This window comes from Thalassophryne amazonica, chromosome 14 (assembly GCF_902500255.1).
Source record: "Thalassophryne amazonica chromosome 14, fThaAma1.1, whole genome shotgun sequence".
Taxonomy (NCBI): Eukaryota; Metazoa; Chordata; class Actinopteri; order Batrachoidiformes; family Batrachoididae; genus Thalassophryne; species Thalassophryne amazonica.
In genome coordinates, this window is record NC_047116.1 from 74017820 (window position 1) to 74028083 (window position 10264).

Consider the following 10264-nt stretch of genomic DNA (forward strand, 5'->3'; position numbering starts at 1 on the left):
AAGACATTAAGTATTATAAATGTTTTACAATCATGAAAATTCACAAGAAAATGACTGCTTCTTTTGCAACGCTGTTATCTTTTCCAAAGCCAAAGGTAGAGGCATACCATTACACGTTTAACACCCCTATGCATTCATTACAGTTAGTTCAGTCCAATCAAGCCCAGTGCACCCAGAGGGGACATGCGCGACTAGCAAGTATAGGAGAAGTAGCCCGTGAATGAAAAGATGGACTGAAATAAAGCCAAGTGGAGCTGAAAAAGCTAGATTAAGAAAAAGAAAAGCTTTGGAGGAAGATGCTGCCAAGTGTACAAAGCTCACAGATATTTTTCCAAGAAGACAGAGCGAAGAAGTAAACGGTAAATAGGGCCGGGCATAACAGGCTATACGAGGTCTGTCCAAAAAGTAACGGACCTTTTTATTTTTTTCAAAAACTATATGGATTTGAATCACATGTGATTGCTTCAGCCAAGCTGGAACTTTCATGCGCATGCGTGAGTTTTTCCACACCTGTCAGTTGTGTCATTCACCTGTGGGCAGGCTTTGAGTGAGCACTGGTCCACCCCTCCCGTCGGATTTCTTTTGTCTGAGAACTTGCTGATAGAGACAACTTGCCTGTTAGAGACAGGCAGTTGGAAACCATTCGATAGATTCAGTTGGATATCAGTGAAGATTCTGTCGGCATCACGTGGATTATGGACTGTTAAAACCTTTTTAAAGACAGCCCACAGCGGCGGAGGGCGCGCGGCGCGCCGAGCGGCCATCGACAGACTGGATCGACCAGATCATTTCTAAACTGAACTCTGTGTTGATCCGGGACATCATGTGACTACCACAGAAATGGCAGGACAGCTGGACATAGCACTTTTGCGGCACATTCCACTGTTACAGGAGATTTTGTAATGAAAGACGTGTGGAGGATTTTGCGCGTTGGCACGAAGCAGCTCAGGACGCGCAAAAAAAAACACCTCCGTGTTGGAAACCATTCAGAAGATTCAGATGGCATTCGATGCCTTTCAGTCGAGTGAGTATCCGAGAAATTGTGCAACAGCTGGACATGCCCCAACATGTCCTGTGAGACTTCCAAGACGGAGGTGTTTTTTTGCTGCACGTCATGAGCTACTTCGTGCCGACGCGCGAAATCCTCCACACGTTGTTCATTACAAAATCTCCTGTAACAGTGGAATGTGCCGCAAAAGTGCTATGTCCAGCTCTCCTGCCATTTCTGTGGTAGTCACATGATGTCCCAGATCAACACAGAGTTCAGTTTAGAAATGATCTGGTCGATCCAGTCTGTCGATGGCCGCTCGGCGCACCGTGCGCCCTCCGCCGCTGTGGGCCGTCTTTAAAAAGGTTTTAACAGTCCATAATCCGTGTGACGCCGACATAATCTTCACCGATATCCAACTGAATCTATCGAATGGTTTCCAACTGCCTGTCTCTAATAGTTTCTGAAAAAAATTTCATGGAGCAAAGCGGCAGTCTCTCAGCAAGTTCTCAGACAAACGAAATCCGACACGAGGGGTGGACCAGTGCTCACTCAAAGCCTGCCCACAGGCGAATGACGCAACCGACAGGCGTGGAAAAACTCACGCATGCGCACGAAGGTTCAAGCTTGGCTCATGCAATCACACATGATTCAAATCCATATGGTTTTTGAAAAAAATAAAAAGGTACGATACTTTTTGGACAGACCTCGTATGCCTGTTGATGCCAGGATGTCAGCCGTATCAACATTTGTAGTACAGTACCACCTCTTCCAGCTACTTACAGACTTCACTGACGTAAGCTGGGCAGACACTGTAGTCGTTGTACTTGGCTCCAGCTCAAACTATGCGACAAAACCGCAGGGTTTAAAAGTTCAGAGCGCACGATTCATGGTCTCACACTGTACACCAGCCTTAGGTGGTGTACTGGTGAGTTAACAATACCGTTCTTGTTTTAACTAAGGCTGAGCTTACACTGTGCAATTTTTGGCCCTTTTTCCGTCATGACTCGTGAGGGTTCCGCGCTGTTGAAGCAGCGCTACAAGCGTCTACGCGTTGATTACCTCGAGCACTGTCCATGAGCAAACACTGGAGAGAGAAAAAAGTGATCTCATGTAAAGTCTTGTGTTTTTTTTTTTTATTGTGTTCCCTCACAATAACCTAATATCATATTAAAGTTCATGCCTATCAGCGCCCACAGTGAGTGGAATCAGGTCGGGGGAGACTGAATGTATATGCGCGCGCGCACACACACACACACAGCAGACAACAACAGGATTTACGACAGATGAGCACAGCTGTAAGACCCCGTATGAAATATAGTTTATTTATACAACAGTGTAAGTAGCAACACCTGTTATGAATGTTTGTTTTCTTTTTTTACCGTCCTCTCGTGAATCACGTTGCAGTCTGCTGTGTGTGCGCATGCGCGCATATGTGTTCAGTCTCCCCCCACCTGATTTCACTCACTGTGCGCGCTGATAAGCATGAAATAATTTTTTTTAAAAAGAAAAAAAAGCTTCTGTTACGTTTTGCTTCCCGACATGTGGTTTTTGAACGTACAATGTGAGCAGTCAGATCGCATCAGCGCATCGGGCCGTACAGTGTGAGAACATGAATCGTGCACTCTGAACTTTTAACCCCTGTGGTTTTGTAGCACAGTCTGAGGTGGAGCCAAGTACGATTGATTTAACAGTTGATTTTACAGTGTATGCCCAGCTTAACTAACTTTTACTTTCTATTATAAGCCACCTGATTTTCACAGTCAGTCAGCACATAAATGCCACAGCAGAACTCTTATTATCCCTGTGTGGTGGCGGTTGGTGGGCCGGTTGGATATGAAACTCCCGGGCTGAAAAATGTCACCAGCATGCCCCTGCCTGAGGTCCTGTGTGTGGAAAAACCTGCTGCTTGCTGAGCTGTAGGAGCTGCCGGACTAGCTCCTACAGGAGATGCAGTAATGTCCTGAGTTTTGTCTCCTGAATCATTTAAGCAGAAATTAGTGAGCCTTTAAGATGAAACAACAGCTCCTTATACTTGGATAGCTGCTATGTTTGAGCTTTAAGCCCCGTTTACACATAGACGGTAAGAGCTCCCGGAAGCGTCCCGGAAGAGTTGTTGGCTCCTCCGGGCCATCTTAGGGCTCAAACGCCGTTGTTAACACCGGCGCTAGGGGGCGTGGCTTAGTTCCGGCTTCACTGGGAATCGTCGAAAAAATTATTCAACATGTCGAATAATTCCAGGAGCGCTCCTGGAGAATTCGCGTGATGACGGAGACAACGCGAACAATGGCGTTTGATACTTTTTAATCGCCGTTTCATCCTGACCCTTCCTGTAGTGCCGCAGTTTACACCGCCATTATTCGGCGGCCGGCATTGTATCCCTAATCAACAGCGTATAAAATGGCGATACAGCCTACATCAGCGTACACAACGGTGTTTAACCGGCGACAGAGGCAGACAAAACGGCAGCGCTAGAGGACAGTACGCCGTTCTAAATGCCACCTCCCGGTTAAAATGGAGTACCAAACGGCCGATAGGCAGCGGTCAGTATAAAAATGCTAGCGCGCTGCATGCAGGCCTCTCACTCGCGGCCAGAAGACGGAAGAAGAACAAGAAGAAGAAGAAGCTCCAGATGTGTGCAGAACCAGCCTATTATACTGGATACTCTGGGGGCAGTGCCTAATATGCAAATGATCCTGGAGTAACACAGGATTTACCCTGTTTGCCTGGGTAAAAACCTGGGTATTAACCAGTGGTACACAGGGCATTATTGGTGGCAGCAGAACACCACCATTCTCACCCGCATCTTAACCTGCGATTGTAAGGGATAGAACTGGGTAACCAGTTAACCAGTTAACCCCCGTTGCCTGACGTGTGCCGGATGCTACGGCGTCAAAACATCACTTTATTCGGCGGATTTAGCAGCGTTTTATCCACTTATTTGTGGATAGTACGGCGGTCAAAATGCCGGCAAAGTGCTCCACCCCTTTCCACCGCGGAAACAGCCGGAACTACCGCGAACTTCAGTCTATGTACTACCCACCGACTAAACCGTCTATGTGTAAATGGAGCTTTAGGGCTCCACCTAATGCTTAATTCCCCGACAGGGTCCATCACTGGCCAGTTTGTAATGTAAAGCATAAAGGCAAAGGCCCCCATACAGAGAACCACAGCAAAGGACGGTTTGACCAGCGCTTTCTTTACTTATTTATTTTTAAATTTTTGTCATGTCCAATAGGTAATTAACTACAGCAGCTCATGGCAGACAGGAGGAATGGTCTAAAGCTCAGCCTTGTATCCGGTACACAATAATTAGTCCATAACTATCTCAGCATGTCTGAGAGGAAATAATAATCCAGAGCCAAGCAGAGTACAAAAACCAGAGTCCATCAATAGCAACAGTCTTTCAAGGGATTACAATTGTCCAAGCAGAACTGTACAAAACACACAATGAGATAAAAAAAAAAAAACAGGAATTCTCATACCACAGAATCCAAAGGGGCAGGGGAAAGGCAGGAATCCAGAATGGCAGCAAGAGTCTAACATGAGATCAGTAACACTGTGACCACAGCAAAACACAGCAGACAAAAACAGAAGTCCAGACAATCGCAAAAGTCAGTACACAGAGACAGCTTAATACAATCTGGCAACTACGAGATGTTCTGTTGATGTTCATAAAGAAGGCAACACACTTACTGTAAACCCAGATGTGCATGGACATGCCAATATGGAGGTCAATAACCTAGAAGTCAAACCTGACCGTCAGAATAAATGCACAACTGATAAACATAAAAGGACACAGATGAGAAATGCCAGAAATAAAGCAGAGTGATTATAACCTTTGGCAATAACAGGAAAATGGACCTGGAACCAAAATGTGACCCATGACACCTAGATGTGAAAGCCAGCCTGAATGTTGAAATGATCTACTATCTCACCTGTTCTGCTGTCTTGATTCAAAATTACAAAAAACAGGCAGGACAGCTTCTCACTCACAGTCAGGGTATCCATTAATACCAGAAAGATGATTGTTGGCACCGAAAGAACCAGGAAATGTGAATATGTGTGGGATGAATTTATGTTATTTCATGTATGAATGGGACTCTTCTGCATTGAAACATGGGCAGCCTATACTGGAACTTTCAATCTCGGAAACCTGCTTACGGGATATTGTGTACTGAGGCGTCATGGTTGATGGTGCATCTCATTGACTGCATCTCCAGTGTTGGCATACCATGTCCAGCAGTGCTGCACTGGATATGGAAACAAAGATCCAGAAGATCCACTCATAGCTCCAGACTTTTTCCAAAGTAACTGGCATTATTGGTGCTTGTGGTGGTGTAACGGAGGCCAGCAGGTGTCGCTGTGCAGATGTAGTTAGTAAATCTCACTCCCAACAACTCAAAAGGATTCTCTGGTCACGAGGCCAGAGCCTTGGGTTTTAGCCTTCTGGTTAGAGAGTCCAACTCCCATGCCACAGCTCCTGAGTTCACGTCCCGAGGGGAGTGAATGGGTCATAACAACACAACGCAGAGTGCAGCCGCTACAATGGTGCCGTGTACCCGGATGGGAGTGAGTTTAGGGGGGGTGAGTGTAACGGAGGCCAGCAGGTGTCGCTGTGCAGATGTAGTTAGTAAATCTCACTCCCAACAGCTCAAAAGGATTCTCTGGTCACGAGGCCAGAGCCCTGGGTTTTAGCCTTCTGGTTAGAGAGCCCGACTCCCATTCCGGAGCTCGTGAGTTCACGTCCCAAAAGGAGCGAATGGGCGGAGTCATAACAACACAACGCAGAGTGCAGCCGCTACAGTGGCACTGTTACCTCTGGAGAAGTCAGCATTCATTGAATCAAGTGATGTCCCATTTCAGTGACTGATTTACCATCAACAGAATCATAGACTTACTGCAGTCCTTTTTTACTGAGACTCATCTTCACGTTCTTGTTGTTTTTCAACCATCTGTCATTGTGAAGACTGGACTGAACACGTTTTCTTAACTGCAACATTTCTGTCACTGCATGTTCTGGCAATGCATTGTTGTGCCTTTGGACAAAGCAGATGGCCATCCTACTGAGTCCGGTCTGCTTAAGGCTTCTTCCAATAATGAAATAACATTAAGGGAGTTTTGTCCTTACCACTGTCTTCAATGTGCTTGTACATGGATCATTTCAGTAATGACCACCAACGGGTGCTGCACAATGCATTACATTCTGGCGTGTATCCAAACACAGAACTCATGTAACCAGAGGTTTACAAGGACAGTTTTGCAAAGAAGTACTCACTTAGATGACGTTATCGTGAATGTATAATAGATTAATAATGTCAAATCATTGTAATGTTGCAGGATGCTCTAATGACACAATATACAAAGAAAGGTATGTTTATGATAATGAGAAAATTGCTTTACTACTTCTCCCCCTCCCACCCCCCAACCAGGGTACCCCCTAGCCCTGCACTGCAATGATGGCACTGCAGTGATGGCCCTGAAGTATATCCTGATCATTTTATGAAAGGTAAAACGTACAAACTGCATGGATGTGCACATTCTGTTTATAGCACATTCCAAAGCAGCAAAATAATAAGGATTTCTGGTAATTACTTCACCCACCTCCCCCTTTAAAGCCACATAAAGGTTGTGTCACCTGAATAATTCATGCAATAAAGGATTTATTAATCAATCATACTCCATGCATGATAAGAGCAAATATTTTGAAGGATTGTGTGCTGCCTGATTCACGTCACATCAATACAGTCATAAACCAGACCTGCTTTTAACCCAATTGTTGCCAAATAATTGAGTCTGTATTACCAAATTTGTAGTAATAACACTGCATTAAACAATTGCATTTATGATCCTGTGTTGTATGCGCTCAGACGTAATATGACCGTGCCTGAATGTGTGTGTTGCATAGTGTGACCTCGTATATGCACGACTGTAGCACACATATTTTGCTATGGATATATCCTCCTTCCCCCCCCCCACCTTACACAAAAACCACTATGGTTCAGTATCACAGACAGCTCCAGAGTAATGGTAGAAATGACAACAGTCATAAATTCATGCTACATACACGCCACGACAACACAGGAATTTTGTGACGATCATGCACATGTACGAGGTCTGTGAGAAAAGTATCCGACCTTTTAATTTTATGCAAAAAATATATGGATTTGATTCATATGTTTTTACGTCAGCCAAGCTTGAACCTTTGTGCGCATGCGTGAGTTTTTTCACGCCTGTTGGTTGCGTCATTCGCCTGTGGGCAGGCTTTGAGTGAGCACTGGACCACCCCTCTTGTCGTTTTTTCATTGCGAGGAAATGGCGAAATGATTTGGGCTTTGTTCCATCAGAATTTTTCCAGAAACTGTTAGAGACAGGCAGCTGGAAACCATTCGGAAAATTCACATGGCTTTCGGTGAAAATTGTATGGGCTTCACAGAGATTAAGGAGTGTTACTACCGCTTTAAGGACGGCCCACAATGGCGCACGACTTGCCGCGCTCCGAGCCGCAATCGACAGGCAGAAACCACCATTTCATTTCTAAACGGATGGCTGTGTCGATCTGGGACCGTCATGTGCAATTTCTCTGGTTATCACAAGAGCTGGACATCAGCCATTTTCCGGCAGATTTCACTTTTAACAAGAGATTTTGTCATGGAAAGCCGCGCGGAGGCTTCGAGCGTCACGACGGAGCCGCTGATGGAGCGAGACAAAGAACACCTCTGTTTTGGAGTGTCAGAGGACAAGTTGGGACATGCCTATCTCGGCTTTCAGTGCTTACCAGTCGAGTGAGTATAAGAGAAATTGTGGAGAGCTGGGCATTCCGCCATTTCCTCGCAATGAAAAAACAACGAGAGGGGTGGACCAGTGCTCACTCAAAGCCTGCCCACAGGCGAATGACGCAACCGATAGGCATGAAAAAACTCACGCATGCGCACGAAGGTTCAAGCTTGGCTGACGTAAAAACATATGAATCAAATCCATATATTTTTGGCATAAAATAAAAAGGTCGGATATTTTTCTCACAGACCTCATATGCATTAGTGCCGTTTGCAAGAGTCTTACATACAGTATGTGACTGCATCTTTTTTTCCCACAAAGTCCACCACAGTATTCTTAAGGGGCTACAAGATACTGCCAATGACTTTCCCAAAATGCCGACAGTCTCATTTGTCTTTGACTGTGGCCTTTTAGTGATCTGCATACAGGTGGCAGCCATTGTTCAGCTAAATATGATGGGGGTGGGGTGGGGGGGGGGTGATTACGCACACATGCATACACACAAAAGCTCAAACTAACCTGTAAAATTGCTTTCCTAAAACAGTCAAAGAAGATACAGAGTGTAGAATGAAAGTCATTATCCAAGACAAATGCTGTGGAAAGACTGAACATAGACACAACACTGATTTTACAGCTGAAGGTAACTGAAAAACATCCTGGTTGCATGTGTTATGCGCATCTAACATGACGCTGCCTGTCTATTTGAGGCTTTGTTTCCATATGCCATATGGACAATGCCAGTAATTTCTTTCAGTGAAAAAGAATGCATTTCCTTACAAAGATCACAACCAATCATGAGAGGCAAATGTTTGTTTGTAATCATCCAGTTGTTTGGAATATGTGCATGGAACACTATACACACAAAAACAAGAGGTGACAAATTTGTCTCTTACAATTTAACTTTCCAAAGCCAGCTTCCTGTCACACAGCACATACAGCCTCTCTGAAATCCACAGGAAAAGTTTTTTTTTTTTTCCCAAAGCACTTGAAGCAAATTCCAGACCAAAGGGGAGAGAAAAAATGGATGAAGGAGTTTTGCACATAGAACAAACATCACAGAGGCTTCCAGAGAATTAATACAGATGTGGAAGGAAGGCATCAAGATTATCAATACACACACTGAACAAAAATCTAAATGCAGCACTTTTGTTTTGCTCCCATTTTTCATGAGCTGAACTCAAAGAACTAAAACGTTTTCTATATATACAAAAGACCTATTTCTCTCAAATATTGTTCACAAATCTGTCTAAATCTGTGTTACTGAGCACTTCTCCTTGGTCGAGATAATCCACCCCACCTCAAGGTGTGGCATATCAAGATGCTGATTAGACAGCATGATTATTGCACAGGTGTGCCTTAGGCTGGCCACAATAAAAGGCCACTCTAAAACATTAATATAAATTTAATTTAAATTTAGCCTTCAAAATTTAAAGGCTGTTTGTGTGGAAGAATAGGCCAAAATCATACCTGAGTAATGCACGTGACTAGGTAAGGAAAAACTCCCTCTGGTGACATTGAGGATCAAGCCTCAAGCACATCAGCCCCAGATGGGTGACCCACAGTTACAAGGTTTTTACAAATTGTACAAAAGTTTCTTTACAAACAGAAAAAACAAACAAACAGAAGAGCAACAACAACAGAGTCCTTAATTGAAAATAAAACCGAGTCCATCTTGGGTCTCTAGTACATAGGCCCAAGATGGAGTCTCCTTCTAAAACTGGAAATGCTGTCTTGATTAAGGCTCCTCCTGGATGAAAAATAGCATTCACAGTTTTAAGCAAAATTGTCATCTACTCAGCTCCTGCTCCAACTTCTTCATTTCAAAGCTCTTTTAATTTATTGAAATGACGTGGTGAATGACGCGAGGTGCTGCATACTTTTCAAATTAAATTTTTAACAATAGATGGGATCTGAAAGTTATATATGGCACACTCAAGAACATTGTCATACCTGCATGTCTTACTGCAGCCTTTCACGCTAATGAAGTGTGTAAGAAATTTCTTTGTCAGAAAAAAAAAATTATATCACAGTGAACATCAGCCCCTCTCTGTCTTCTTCTGCCTCCTGCCGCAATAAGCCATCCATCTGAGAGTTTCATTACGGTATCACTCAAAGATCTCATTAGTTTGGGTGGAAAGATAAAACCTTCCTGTTGGCCATTTTATCCATCTCTGTATAAAAAGGTTACACATACCTTGGTGCATTAGCAGCAATTAACAAATCTCAGATATCTGGCTGTGTTCCTTCATATTTTAATTAGGCAGCCTCTTTTAAATCCTGAAACATTTTTGCTCCTTTCCTAAGAATTATAGACCAATCTCAAAATTACACTTTATAGCAAAGTGCCCAAAAACTCATGAAGTCTTAGCTGAACATAATATTGTTGATAGGTTTCACTGTGGTTGTCATCATTTGAAGCGTAAACAGTTATTTTTGATATACGGTGGTGCGTGTGAGTACATTGTTCTTGTACTGTTGGTTCTTTCTGCAGCTTCTTGT